Source organism: Muntiacus reevesi, chromosome 4 (assembly GCF_963930625.1).
Source record: "Muntiacus reevesi chromosome 4, mMunRee1.1, whole genome shotgun sequence".
Classification (NCBI taxonomy): domain Eukaryota; kingdom Metazoa; phylum Chordata; class Mammalia; order Artiodactyla; family Cervidae; genus Muntiacus; species Muntiacus reevesi.
Window position 1 is genome coordinate 104,246,124 of NC_089252.1, and position 15,118 is coordinate 104,261,241.

Here is a 15,118-nt window from a genome sequence, read left to right on the forward strand (position 1 = left end):
CCGAGCCCCTCCTCACGGGCAGGGGAAACAATGTCAGCTGCCATCAGTCACTCCAGCTGACCTGTTTACTGCATTCAGACATTTGGGTTCAAATAAAGCCCTGTTTGGATCCTAGTGATTCATTTTATTTTATTACTACAGATTGATTTTATTGTTTTACTTTACAGACTTTATGTTCAATATGTGCAATATTAATGCTTCTCCCTAATGTGGAAATTGAGGATCAGAAAGCATGAGCATAAGGGGTTTTATGAGTTGCCCCTGCTGCAAACAATGGAATCTGGAAGCATTTATTCTCCCCAAGGTAGCTGAATCATGGCCTTTTTGAATCTCTGCATATATCTGCAAGCCAGTCCCAGATGGAAAACAAACAAACTGAAAAAATAACTTGATCATTTCATCTTCGAATCACTGGTAAGAAGCTGAGCATTCCTCCTGGAAGAACAACCCTTGAATTTGGCCCACAGCATACTTCTGTAACTCACTGAACTGCATACGAGTGCACTGAGACCCACCATCATATCTGTCTTTCACAAGTGTCAGGAGAAAGGTATGAACACCTACTCTGCTCTGTGAGCACGTGGGGAAACTGAGTCTTAGATAACAGCAGGCTTTGGTCCAAGACAAACCTGGTTCTAGTTCTCAGCTTTGAATCTTTATCTAACCCTTCATGTTCTCATGTAAAATAACACCAACTATTCCTCAGCATTGTTGCCATGAAGATAAAATGTGAAACTGCCCATCAAAGTACTTGGCATCTGCAGGTGCTCAAAGGATGCTAGTTTCCTTTCCCTGCCTTCAAGATCACATGGCTAGCAAGTAGCAGAGTCTCCAGTAAGATTAAGGCATGTGGCACGGATGACAGGGACCAAAATTGGCTAAAATTGGCCAATCAGTAGGAGAGGTTTCACAGTCCATTCAAGCTTCAGATAAAGCAATCTGTGAATAAGAATCCACTATCTTCAGGCTAGAGTGTTTTCTGATGTTTGGGCACTTTTGTGTCACTTTTAATTTCACAGAAAAGAAGGTGTCATTCCCTCAGTCTTCTTTGAAAAGACTATTATAAACAGAAGATCTGAAATCTAGAGGGTCCTATGGACGGAAGTCCCCATGAACTGGCAGGCCTCCTGAGAACAGGTCATTAAACTTGGTCAATATTTTACCAGTCTTCTTCTTCCAATAGGTTATTTGAGCATTAGGACTGCATTTCTTGTAATGTTGTATGCAGAACAGCAGCACCTTCAGCCCTAAAAATGCATAAACCCAAACTTCCAGATTCTCTGAATATGAATCTTTATTTTAATAATTAGTATGCATATTAAAATTCAAGAAGCACTGTTAAAAGGCAATCCTTTACACCATCAATAACGATGATAATTGAAGAGAAACTTATATGAGTTGGGAAAACCTTTAACAGGGACTGAGAAAACCATGTTTTCATCAGTTTTACCTCTATGTCAAGATGGGCCTATTCCTCTGTGACAAGCAAAACAATGCAAGAATCTCGTGATCCCTCAAGGACTGGGAATTCATGATGTGACAGTAAATTTTATGTGACAACCTGATTAGGCAATGGTCATTAGCTCAAACAACAGCCTAAATGCTGTAACTGTAATTTTCAAATGTAATTAACACTTAAACTAGTTGACTTTAGAGATGGCCAAAATGATGGAGTAGGAAGACCCTGAAATCACCTCCTCCCAAGGACACACCCAAATTACAGCTACTTACAGGGCAACTATCTATGAGAACAACCTGAAGACTAGCAGAAAAGATTTTCCACAACTAAAGACATAAAGAAGGAACCACAATGTGATGGATAGGAGGGGCAGAGATGTGGTAAAGTCAAGACCCATACCTCCAAGTCAGCATTTACAAACAGGAAGAACACCATAATTACAGAGGCACTACCCAAGGAGCAAGCGATCTGAGCTCCAGGCTCCTCAGCCCAGGGGTCCTACGCTGGGAAGTCAAGACCCCTGAACATGTGGCTTACAAAATCAGCAGGACTTATCTTTAGAGGAGGCATAGAGTTATAGGACATGGAGACTCTGCTCTTAAAGAGCACTTGCAAAATCTCATACTTTTCAATTCCCAGTACAGAGGCAGTAGTTTAAAAGAAACCTAAGTCAGGCATCTTACTTATACTCGGAATCTAAAAAAACAAAATAAACAAGATAAAATAAAAACAAACTCACAGATGAACAAACAGATGACTGCCAGAGGGGAGGGTGTGGAGCGTGGGTGAAATTGGTAAAGCATAAAATAGGTGAAGGGGCTTAAGAGATACAAACCTCCAGTGATAAAACAAATAAAGCCATGGGGATATAATACACAACATAAGGAATGTGGTCAGTAATATAATAATTTTGTACAGGGACAGATGGTTACTAGACATAGTGACGATCATTTCATAATGTTTGCAAATGTCAAATCACATCTGAAACTAAGATCATATTATAGGTCAACTATATTTCAATTAAAAATCAGTAGACTTTGATAAAGCAGATTACTCTCCACAATCTGTGTGTGTTTTAGCCAATCAGTCAAGGTCTTAAGACAAAAAAGTTTTCCCAAGGAAGAAGGAATTCTTTTTCCAGACTGTCTTCAGACCCAAAACTGTAAAACCCCATTCTGCTGGAATTTCCAGCCTGCCAACCTGCCCTACAGTGTTCAGATGTGTCAGTCCCCAACACGTATCTAAGTGGCAATTGCTTAAAATCTCTCTCTCCCTCCCTCCTTGTGTGTGTACACTTATTTTACATTTAAGGAAAAAACATACACATGCATCTCTTATGGTTCTCCTTCTCTGGAGAATTGGGAGTAATACACATTTAATCATGTAATCTATTATTTGGGGCAGCCTAATTTTGGTGCTAGTATAAATGAACTATATATAAGATTAATAACCAAATAATATTAACTGAGATAATGCTGACAATTACTGTTGCCAGGAACCAAGCCAACCAGTATATAACAGTTTCTGGAACCATGGTTCTAACACCTTGCTAAATATACTTAAAGTATACCATGGCCAACAATGGGGCATGCGATGCCATTTTCAAAGGCAGAACCAAGCCATGATAAATAATTCCCCCAGAATCAGAAATCTTCCCACATTCTGACTCCTTGATTAAACCTTAATGCTACAAAGAAAACTGATTTGAGCTGATCCATAACCCTGGACAACTTCCACTCTGGAGCTCAAATCAAAATTTCAAGCAATGCCAATATGTATCATGGATGAAATAAAAACATAACCACTGACAATAATGAGAAATGAAACTTTTTCCTGCAAACAGTAAAAATCAGTTATAAGTCACTGGTAATTGTCCTGGCCCAAATACAAGATCATGGTAAATGAACTTCTAAATATTAAGCCAGGATATAGTATTGACTTCATTCAGGGGTTAATTCCAAATATAATTACTGTACCATTACTTAAATTAAAAAAAAACCATAATATTGTATTTGTACAGAAACCATTCATTTTTAAGCAGTCACAGGCAAATAAATGAAATGCAGTGGACTCAGTCTAGCCACTGCTATGAGCTCACATGTTCTTCTTTCAGGGACAGTTCTAGTTCAGATTTGCCCTGGTTTGGCCAGAACCCTAAACTGTAGTTCTTCCGATGATATACCAACTCATCAGTATGGCCATGAGGGCTGGCAGCACTCCGGAAATAACACTTGCACAACATGAAGACGCTCTTCTGCACCCACCAACTCCATCTTTCCCACTCTCCAGTGGGTCTGGGTTCTGTGAACCTTAAACATTTCATGGAGAAGGAACATCAAACTGAAAGTTAATTTGTACAGTAAGCACCTTTTGATTGAAAGGCATTCTGTACTCCTGCCATAAGAAAAATCAGCTTGTGGCAAAAGGTTTTTTTCTTAAGACCACCAATCAAGAGCTAGGCAGCCAACCATAGCTAGGCACCCTCTGTCCCCACACCACACTAGGGGGTCCCTGCTTTTCTGTGGCTCCCTAACCTGTAATGGCTACTGAGGCAAGAGCGCTGCTTATGATTCATAGACATATCTTCCAAGAAAAATGCAGACATAAAGTCAACATTCATTTTCCAAGGTTAGGAATGGGAGAAGGGGGTCACAGTGGTCCATCTGGGCAAAATCCCATTAACTTAAGTCCAAGTGTGAATCCCAAAATGAACTGCCATTCAATTACACTTGCCCAGACTTTGAACAGGCCTCTGAAATGCTTGGTTGTGGTATTCAGCTGTATAAAAAGTGTATATTATTCCATATCCTTCATTTCCTATGCTACATAATGGAGACCATTCTCGTATCAAAGGAAATGATGAATAATAATACCGAACATCTGGTTTATAAAACACAAACTTGCTCAACAGATTGACTGCTTCCTGTCAGCCTCCCAAGTTAATCATGCATGTGGGCTCATATGAATATGCATTTGGATTCATGTGCGAGGTACATGCAGTGATGCCAGGCTTCTCCTCCTAACGCCTGGTTAGTTTCCCACTAACGGCTGTAGGGTGCGGCCCAGATAGGATAACAGCAGCGGGTTTGTGGTCTACCAATTTCGCTGCAGGTCTAGTCATTATTATTCGTCGATTCCCTCGATAAACATTCCTTGAGCGTCAGCTACATGCCAAGCTTCATGCCACGTGCTGGGAAGACAACCAGGGGAAAGACACAGGTCTTACCCCTGAGGAACCACAGGTCCACCAGCAGGGACAGGAAAGAATGAGGCAGAGAGGCAAGAGCTGGCTAGGCCAGGCACGCTGGCTCTCATTACGTGAGCAGAAGGCTATCTTCTTCATGACCAGCCTGAACAAAAGTAAAAATACTCTTCCGGGCTTCTTGGACCAATACAGAAGCTTTCTGAAAACCAGGTTAACAACACTAGTAACAAGCTATCTGCTGCACAGCAATTTCATCAATTACTTTACTTAAGAATATTTGCAAATATTTGCAGGGTAGACCTTTTGAAAAAAGTGCCTAGCACTTCTTTTCTTCTGTTTGCAAATACCAATTCTGTCCTTTAGGAAAATATTCTTCAGCCTTTCCATACACAATGTTTTATTGACAGTTAATTTCTCCCACCCTGCACATGTGGCTGGGCATCCAACCAGACTGTGCCAACCACAGCCCTTCACATACATACACACACACACACACACACACTCACTCTCTCTCTCTCTCTCTGCCCAGGTCACACTGATTGCTTTATTAATTAGACACATGGACTCAGAGTAGGCTATTTGGGAACTTTTCCTTTTTTCCATCTGGAGTGAATAAGAAAAACTCTCTACACTGCTTTGTGTGTGGCTTTAGGAAAGTAAGCCTGATAGCCATGTCCCCTCTTCACAGAGAAGCAACTGAGAAAATAAAGTCAACCCAGAAAGATGAGGAGAGATGAGTGTGTGTGTGTGTGTGTGTGGGTGGGTGGGTGTTGGTGTGTATGTGTGTGTGTAATGAGGGAAAAGAAGGGGAGGGAGGAAGGAAGAGGGTAAGGATGGGAAGGCACCAGTCCTAAAAGCCTTCAATTAAACCCTAAGATCAACTCCATCCATGCTTTCTTCTATTGGGATAAATTGAGGCAGTAAATTTTTTCTCTTTGCCCAAAAGGACAAGCACTGGATTTGTGACTTTTCAAGGATATCTGCTATGTTGCCTTCTTTTACATCTTCATTCAGAGGATGCTGGCCAGGGCCACTGGCAGAATTCTCTGTTTATCCTATAGCTGGAGGGCCCTGGTGGTGCGTGCCAAGCCCCAAAGAAAGGAGGTAAGCAGGACTCCTGGCCCTGAGAAGGCATCTGAACGAGTCAAGGGCATCAGGCTTGGCAGCTCACTTGAGGGTTGCCAGGTGGTTTTCAGCAGAGCCTCCTGCCAGATCTGCTCAGCCCTGGAGGTTTGGGCTGAATGAGAAGGTTGTGCACAAGTGGGGAACTCAGTTTGGGAAGAGAATGGCTCTAAGCCAAGAACAAAGGCCATCTCTCCACAAATATCATATTTCTTCTATCCTTTCTCCTATGTTTATATGTCTTTACTTTCTTATTAAAGTTGATCAGCATATTGACTATGTTAATAGAGTACATCATACGAATGTATAACATAATACAGAAATACTTTATATATGTGTACATAATTTGTGAGTACACAGCTGCTTCTCTTTTGTCTTCCTTCCAACACCTAGTATGACATGAACTTGCACTCCAGAAAAAGACACTACCACCATCTAGAGGCACTTAGGGTGAATTGCAGGCACAAGGTCCTGGGAAATAAATCATTTACAGGCCTTACCAATAAAAATGCATTTAAATTGTAACCAATGTCACTTAGTTTCCCATCAAACTGAAACACAGGTGATATCAACTATTACTTCTGCCAATAATCTCTGAGGGAAATATGCAGCTGTGCACATCTTTAAATATCAGATGAAACATTTTGAAAGGAGAAACACTGATTCTTTTTTAAAAAAAAAAGTGTTCATGATCTGAGAACATGATGGGAGTATGCAGGAAAAGGGAGGGTTCTTCTCCACCCGCTTTCTCAAACACGGATTTAAAGATGGCAGATGCCATCCATGTTCTTCAGTTTTCACACCCAGTGGTGAGGGAAGAGCTGGATAGTAGAAAGTTAACAGAATAACACACTGTACAAATTAGTTGGTGAGACAGCACTGAAGAGAAGGTCAGGGAAACACAGATCTAGAAAAGAGGACATGTGCAGAGTATGTAGATATGTAGAGTCCCTCCTACCCACACCCCTGCCCCCACCGCACACACAGAAAAGATCCCTGGACCTTTCCACCTTTCCCAGACCAAAAAGGTGCTCTGTATCTACTCCTTTTCAATGTCTGCCTATTTCGCCTCCCCAGAATCTCCCTCTCCTTCTACCATCACAACACCCCTTATCCTCAATATGAACACAAGTATCAGGGCAAGAGTTTGGTAAGAACCATACTCAGTGGTCTGTCTTAAATTTCTGTACTGGGTATACACAGAAGGACCTTTTCTTAGGAGAAACATATAGACACTCTTCAGAGGTAGAGCATACGTGAAAAGTCACTGAAACATGGAAACTAAATCCTATTGGTGTATTTTTAAGCCTGAAAAGGACTCTCAGTATCAACACTGTCTCCTTGGCTAATATTAACATTATCTGACTCTGGTTGTGAATTTTACTCTTATATTACTTAGACCGCCACAGCTATTAGTGATGATCATGAAATTTGCTGGCTGTTTCAACAGTGGATGATTTTAAACAAGAGGATTTACATACATAGGCACAATTAAAATTAATTTACACAATAATCTAAGAAGTCATTTTGAAATGAGAAGGGAGAGCAAGAATAGCTTGCTTCAATGATAAAACCAAAAGATTCTTAAATCACTGCTGGCTCTGTGTGTGTATCTTTAAGGGCTTTCTAAAGAATTTATCTCCTTTCTGTATGATTGAAAATTTTAATAAAAAGAACATTCCATAAATTCTCACTTACAGAAAATATTTTATAAATAAAACCATTGAGTACAATATGCTTGCAATGAATAGTAATGTCTTAAACTAAGTAAAACAAATAAATAATAATATTACTATTTAAATCCCTTTTTGCATAAAGATCAAAATAGTCCTTTATACAAACCATGGTAACACTCTGATATGGAAATACTATTAGAATAATTTTTATAGTCTAGGTTAAACATTTTTGATTATCAGTATTTTGGATATTTTTTATAACAAGATATTTAGAAAAAGCAGGCATTATGATTTTTAATTGAGTTGATTCTTTCAGTGTAAGCAATATGAATTGTCTTTTACAATACTACTCAGATGATTAGCTTTCCTTTTAAAATCTAGACAAATTAAGAACACCAACCACTGTCTAGACTCCCATTTTGTACTGGCATTTTTCAATATTCTTGCAAAATGCCTGAACCCTAAATAACTTAAGGCATTAAGAAAGTAGCAGTGAAAAATAAGAAAGAAGTAGCAAACCTTCTAAGTAATATTTCCACCTTGCTTTGCATTTGATTGACTTAATTGTCATAACTTAATCCTTGAAATGCTACATAAATGACACAATGCTTTTAGCCAAGACTTTTCCTCTTTTTATAGAACCATTATTACCTTCATCTGAGATCTGGAGATTCTGAATTTCTATGGGATTCACTGTATTTTAAGTTGCCTAAATATAAAAGTAAACAGATTTCCCTCTTTGAACTTTAACTGCATCTTTTATGAACTAAATTGTTGAATTTGTTTGTTCTCTTTTTAACAACCTGAAGACAACTTTGCGAATGATAATGCTAGATATTGTTAGAACATCTGAATGAGAATCTCAAAATAACTTTTTTTCTAATAAAGTTGTTGCTATTCAGGAAAATTTTGTTGCTGTTTCTCCCCCAACCCTACCTCGCCCCAGTGTTTCAAAGATCTAGGTCATTAAGCAGGGACTACATTTTATGGGTAAACATCTAGACAGGGAGGATGCAGTCTTTGACCAGGGACATGTATATAAGCAAACTCATGCAGAAAAGAGTATCACAGAGTAACATATCTGAAAGCTGTCTTAGGGAACTGCTTTACAGCGTACAGCAGGCTTATTTCAGGAATCCTCAAAATAAAGAAATAGGAATTATTAGGGGCACTATTCATGATCAGCTATGCCATATAACTGAACACCACCGCCCCCCCCACCCCAAACTGTGGCCAAAGATTTGTATTTTTACAAACATGGCTTAGATGTCTCCCAAATGCCTGAAAACACAGCCAACAGTCAGGGCTTCAAGGCCCTGGGATAAAATCTTTTCCCTGTTTAAAGACCCCCTGAAATGCTGCTTCCTCCATAAAACCTTCCCTTACAAAGTGGAAATGGGAACCATATGTTCTCAAATTTCACTTGTTGCTGTTGAGTCTCTCAGTAGTGTCCAACTCTTTGCGACCCCATGGACTGCAGCGCACCAGACTTCCCTGTCCTTCACTATCTCCCAGAGCTTGCTCAAGCTTATTGCCATTGAGTTGGTGATACCATACAACTATCTTGTCCTCTGTCACCTCTTTCTTCTCCTGCCCCCCATCTTTCCCACCATCAGGGTCTTTTCCAGTGAGTCAGCTCTTCGCATCAAGTGACCAAACTATTGGAGATTCAGTTTCAGCATCACTCCTTCCAATGAATATTTCTGATTTAGGATTAACTGATTAGATCTCCTTGTTATCCAAGGACTCTCAAGAGTCTTCTCCAGCACAATTCAAAATCATTGATTCTTCGGCACTCAGCCTTCTTTATAGTCCAACTCTCACACCAGTACATGACTACTGGAAAAATCATAGCTTTGACTATACAGACCTTTGTTGGCAAAGTGATGTCTCTGCTTTTTAATATGCTTTCTAGGTTTGTCATAGCTTTCCTTCCAAGGAGCAAGCATCTTTTAATTTCATGGCTACAATCACAGTCCATAGTGATTTTAGAGCCCAAGAAAATAAAATCTGACACTGCTTCCACTTTCTTTCCATCTATTTGCCATGAAATGATGGGAATGGATGTCAGGATCTTACAGTTTTTTGAATGTTGAATTTTAAGACAGCTTTTTCACTCTCCTCTTTCACCCTCATCAAAAGGCTCTTTAGTTCCTCTTTGCTTTCTGCCATTAGGCTGGTATCATCTGCATATCTGATGTGGTTGTTATTTTTCCCGGCAATCTTGATTTCAGCTTGTGATTCACCCAGTCCAGCATTTCACATGTCGTACTCCGCATGTAAGTTAAATAAGCAGGTTGACAATAGACAGCCTTCATGTACTCTTTTTCCAATTTTGAACCAGTCCATTGTTCCATGTCTGGTTCTAACTATTGCTTCTTAACCTGCATACAGGTTTCTCAGGAGACAGGTATGGTGATCGAGTATTCCCATCTCTTTAAGAAGTTTCCAGTTTGTTGTGATTCATAAAGTCAAAGTTTTTCACATAGTCAATGAAGCAGAAGTAGATGTTTTTCTGAAATTCCCTTACTTTCTCTCTGATCCAACAGTTGTTGGCAATTTGGTCTCTGGTTCCTCCGCCTTTTCTAAATCCAGCTTGTACATCTGGATGTTCTCAGTTCACGTACTGTTGAAGCTTAGCTTGAAGGATTTTGAGCATTACCTTCCTAGCATGTGAAGTGAGCACAACTGTGTGGTAGTTTGTACATTCTTTGGCACTGTCCTTCTTTGGGATTGGAATGGAAACTGACCTTTTACAGTCTGGCCACTGTTGAGTTTTCCAAATTTGCTGACATACTGAGTGCAGCACTTTAACAGCATCATCTTTTAGGATTTGAAAAAGTAGAACTGGAATTCCATCACTTCCACTAGCTTTGTTTGTAGCAATGCTTCCTAAGGTTCACTTGACTTCACACTTCAGGATGTCTGGCTCTAAGTGAATGATCACACCATCATGGTTATCTAGGTCATTATGACCTTTTTCATATAGTTCTTCTGTGTATTCTTGCCACCTCTTCTTAATCTCTTCTGCTTCTGTTAGGTCTTGCCATTTCTGTCCTTTATTGTGACCATCTTTGCATGAACTGTTCCCTTCGTATCTCCTATGTTCGTAAAGAGATCTCCAGTCTCTCCCATTCTTTTGTTTCCCTCTATTTCTTTGCACTGATCACTTAAACAGGCTTTCTTACCCAACTGAATGCAGAGTTCCAGAGAATAGCAAGGAGAGAAAAGAAAGCCTTCAAACTTCACTACAAAGATAATCGTGAAAGCAACCTGAGATACAATCTAAGACCAAATTTGTGCTAACGGTTAGTACAGTAAAGTCATTGAATTCTGGGGCTGGAAGCAAAGCTGGGGTTTCTGTAGAGCCTGTGAACTCTAAGGGCAGAAGCTGGTAACGGTTCCTCTCTTTATCCACAGCATGGCACATGGAGCCTGGTACATAAGAAGTGCTCAGCAAATGATCCTTGAATGAATTTATTCTAATCCTGACCTTTTATTTATTTTATAAATGAGGCTCAGAGAGGAAAAGGAGTCACTGAGAATTGGTACCAGAATCCGAACACGACTCTGGGCCAGCGTTATCCATTTTATATTGTGCATCCTCTACTTGGTCTTGCCACCTTCTCTTAGGGTACCTTGCCTGTGATGATGAGGCCAAACTTAGACGGGAACGAGGGTCTGGGAGGCTGGTACTTGTGTGCTGTTGTTGCTGGTAGGGGCAAAAGTTTTATGATGTCACAGAGGTTAGGGAAAAGGACTTTAAAAAAACAGTTTTGTTGAAGACTATGATTTCCTTGGAAAGCAACACAGAGAGAAGAAATCAGCTACAGAAGCAAATGGGCCTGAATTATCTCTGAACAAGTAACTCAAATTTGTTGAGTCATTTTGTATGTATTCATCCTTCCTTCTAGCTATCCATCCACCTATCCACCCAGTCATGTTCTATTTCCAAACTTGTCTTGCTATTACTGAACACTGCTTTAAACATTTAACATCTATAAAGCACTAAATGCAACCCTGGTGAAGTGTCTACAGCCATCTTACAGTTGAATCAATTAAAGATAAAGGGGAAGGTACCTTGCTCTAGGTCACAAAAGGCAGCAGGGTACAGGTTCACGCCTTGGCATACTTGACACTACAGTCCCTGGGAAAATCACTCTGCCCTCAGGCTCCTGTTTTCAGGGTACGAAGAAAATTGATATGTTTTACCTTAAGGATCTTGGAGTGTGGTAAAAGAGGCAACAAAAACTCATCCCTAAAAGGAGTAACTCCAGAGTTTGGGGGAAGATTAAATAGAATTATGGACGTAAAGCACCTAATACAGTGCCTGAGACATCCAATAAGTGCAACTGATCTCATAACAACCATGCTAGGTTAGGGAGAGAAGTCCTTAAGCTTCTCTGAAATCCATCCATTGCTCTCCCAAACTTGAACTTCATCTATCTCTGGGTTCAAATTACATATACAAAATATTTTAAAAAATGTCTCCTTTATCCCACAATATAGATAACATGCTTAAGAAAGTAGTTCAAGGTGGTGGTAGTTGTCACTGCAAATATTAAAGAAGGTAGGGAATGATGCACAATGGGAAGGAAATTGTTAGAGAGGAAGGAGGTCAGAACGAAAGGGGAGATGCTTCAGAAGCACCCAGCCAAATCATCTAATGTGTCCCAGGCCTGGGAAAACATGGATGGGTCCAATCCAAGCACATAGGGCTCATGATTCAGCGAGTGGTTCAATTCCATTAGTCATTTCTGGAAAAAGAAAGTCCATACCATGGCATTAGTCCTTTGCCTGACATTCTTCTACCTCATGAAACTAGGATGGGTTTTCCAAAATCCTTCCAGCTAATTTGAAGGGATAAACATCTAACTTTCTGCTTTTGGACTTCTCAGTAGTTTTGCTGTACATGATTGCACAATTGCTCCAGTTTACCCCAGAGGGTCATTTCAGTTGAATCCTTTGGCATGAGATGTGTGGAGGCATGCACAGAGCGATCCCTCCAGTTCTCACGGAACTGGGCTGTGTTGGCGTTTGTAGTGGATATATATACCCATTAACTGGGGGGTGAGGGGGGTGTGACCTGTGAATAATGTGACAGGAAAAAGGATCAGGTGGCTAAATTATGATCAGATCAACAAATACGTGATTTTAATACAAAAAACTGAAAGGCAAACCAGTTTTCCAACTTTAATATGCAGAAACAATAAAAGTAGACAAATTATGTTGGTGCAAATTAGAATTGTTTGTATCAAAAAATTATGCCAAAAAAAGTGACGAAAATAAAGGCTATGCCTATGAGTATACAGTGTAAGTATATGTTTTCTCTAGAGTAACTCATGAGATGACCTGCTACACCTGCCACTCAGGAAATCCCCTAAAGTGAAGAACTACAGAGTCAGATTAAAATCACTCATGGTGATTCACCACTGATTTAATATAGATTTGACTTGGATTTATATTTTGACATAGATTGAGCTTTCAAATTAATCACTGAATTATACTGATTTTGCTAAGTCCTGTGTTGAAATGCTGTTCATTGAGTGTTCTCTCTCTCTTCCTAGCCCCTCTGAGATAATGGAAACATAGTAACACAATCAGAAAAAAAAAAAAAAAGGTATTTCTGGCTCAAGTTCGCACATTCTAGTTTGCTTAATTCTTTACTACATTAAGCTACTCCATACAGCTGTCCTTTAAACAATACAGTTTTCCAGGGTCTTGACCAATCAAGTGTAGATTTATTTACTGATTTTTCATGAAATACATCTCATATATCATGATGGATGGTGGCTCCTAAGTCTATCAATAAATACAGGGGTAACCTCAAAATGTCAGTCCAGTTTTGAGTTCAATATCAACTGAGGATCAGTAAGAATGACCTATAGAATTACATCTAGAAGCAAGGAAATCAGAACAACCAGTGTCCAGGAATATCCTCTTTAAGACTGTCCTAGGATTAATATGGGTTATGCTGATATTAATGGCACAATATTGCCATTCACTGGGCTTTATAAAAGTAATTTTCTCAATCCTCTGCCTTCCCTTCTGTATGGAAGGAAGAAAGGTATATAAATTTCTTTGCAGGGGGGGATGTAGGAACAATTTAAAATAAGCTTTAAAATCCCACTGTTTTTATTCAGATGTTTTTTGACTTTCAAAAGAAAAGGCAGTTTCATTTTAGCAATGCTGTGAGTAGAGTTTGCATTGTTTCAACACCTCAAGAGTATCATATTTTATAGTTGTGTTTGATTTAAGTAAATAATAGAAGACATTCACATCTTAACTAAAGGGGACTTTTTTGAAAAAGACTTTAAATTTCTAAGACACTAAAAAGTAAGTCTGGGACTAGAACGCACTGATATATATATGGGATTTTTAAATCAATTCTCAGTTTTTTACTTTATAATATCTAGTCTTTTTTTTTAACATAAATTATGCTAGTGTTTCAAAACCATTTCTGCTTTATTTGTATCCAATGTGCCTCTACTGAACAAGGTATGGACTAGCATGATCAGTAGCATTTCACTGAGTTCAGCATTCATCATGTGTGGGCCCTGGTAGGTGCTACTCATGTACTTCTCTGTTGTCACTTCCTTCTCCTTATCATAAAACAGTACATAAATGCTACAAAAGTTCAAATATATATGAAAATGGGTACAACTTGAACATTTTTTCCCAGATACACAAAAAAGATACATTATAAGGTTGTTTAAATTTAACAAGTCACAAATCATTTCCTCTAAATGAGAAATGCAAATAGCATCCTGCTCCCAAAATGGAGCTCTCTGGTCCCCCATTAGCCCATGTGGGGCTTCAGTCAGAGCCCCAGTGCACTCTTCTGAGGGTCATTCCGCCGTCAGGAAGCCATGCACTTTTAATCTGACGGTTTTGCGTTCATTTCTTTATGGTCTCAAACAAACAGTTTAACAGGGCCAATGGGAAAGGGATTGGCCATGATTCACATAAGGGCTTCCCAGGTGGCTCAGTTAAAGAAGCCACCTTCAAAGCAGGAGACACAGGAGACTTGTGTTTGATCCCTGGGTGGGTAAAATCCCCTGGAGGAGGAAATGGTAACCCACTCCAGTGTTCTTACTTGGAAACAGACTCACATGGCTGTGAACCTTGCAAAGTTTACCTCCTTTCACAGCAACAGGGCATTCTCTGGAATGCCATAGCTACACTCATACAGAACTACCACGAAGAATAAAATGTTTAGTTCTGTGATCATCATTATGGTGGAACAATATGTTGTAACTGAGATTTCCACAGAATCCATCACACTGACCATAGGGGGAGCTACAGTGATTGGACTTGCTCCAGTTCTTACTTCCCTTGCCTTATTCACAAAATTAATACTAATTTAAGTCATAGCTCATTGTACTGCTACCATCTTTCCGACTCTTGAGTTTAGTCAATTTTAACGGCCCCTGCTTGAGAATGCATAAAAAAGATGCCTGCATGTGTTCTTATAAGAGTAAATGATGAGGAAAAAAACAGAATTATCAAAACATAATAGCTTACACAGAAAGCCAGTCAAGGTAAAAGCAAATGAGTCATAAACCAGACCCAAAGGTACGGAGTCATCACCTCTCCATCCTGCACTTCACTTGCACCCGTTTAGCCGCTTACAGAGCTGTACTGAAACACTGAAAT

The 15,118-nt window shown here is 39.6% G+C and overlaps 1 protein-coding gene across 1 annotated transcript in view; it reads right to left on the minus strand.

Moving 5' to 3' along the window:
* The window catches only part of CACNA2D3 (calcium voltage-gated channel auxiliary subunit alpha2delta 3), an 838,234-nt gene that overhangs the window by 202,998 nt on the left and 620,118 nt on the right, over positions 1-15,118 (minus strand). The window lies entirely within an intron of this gene.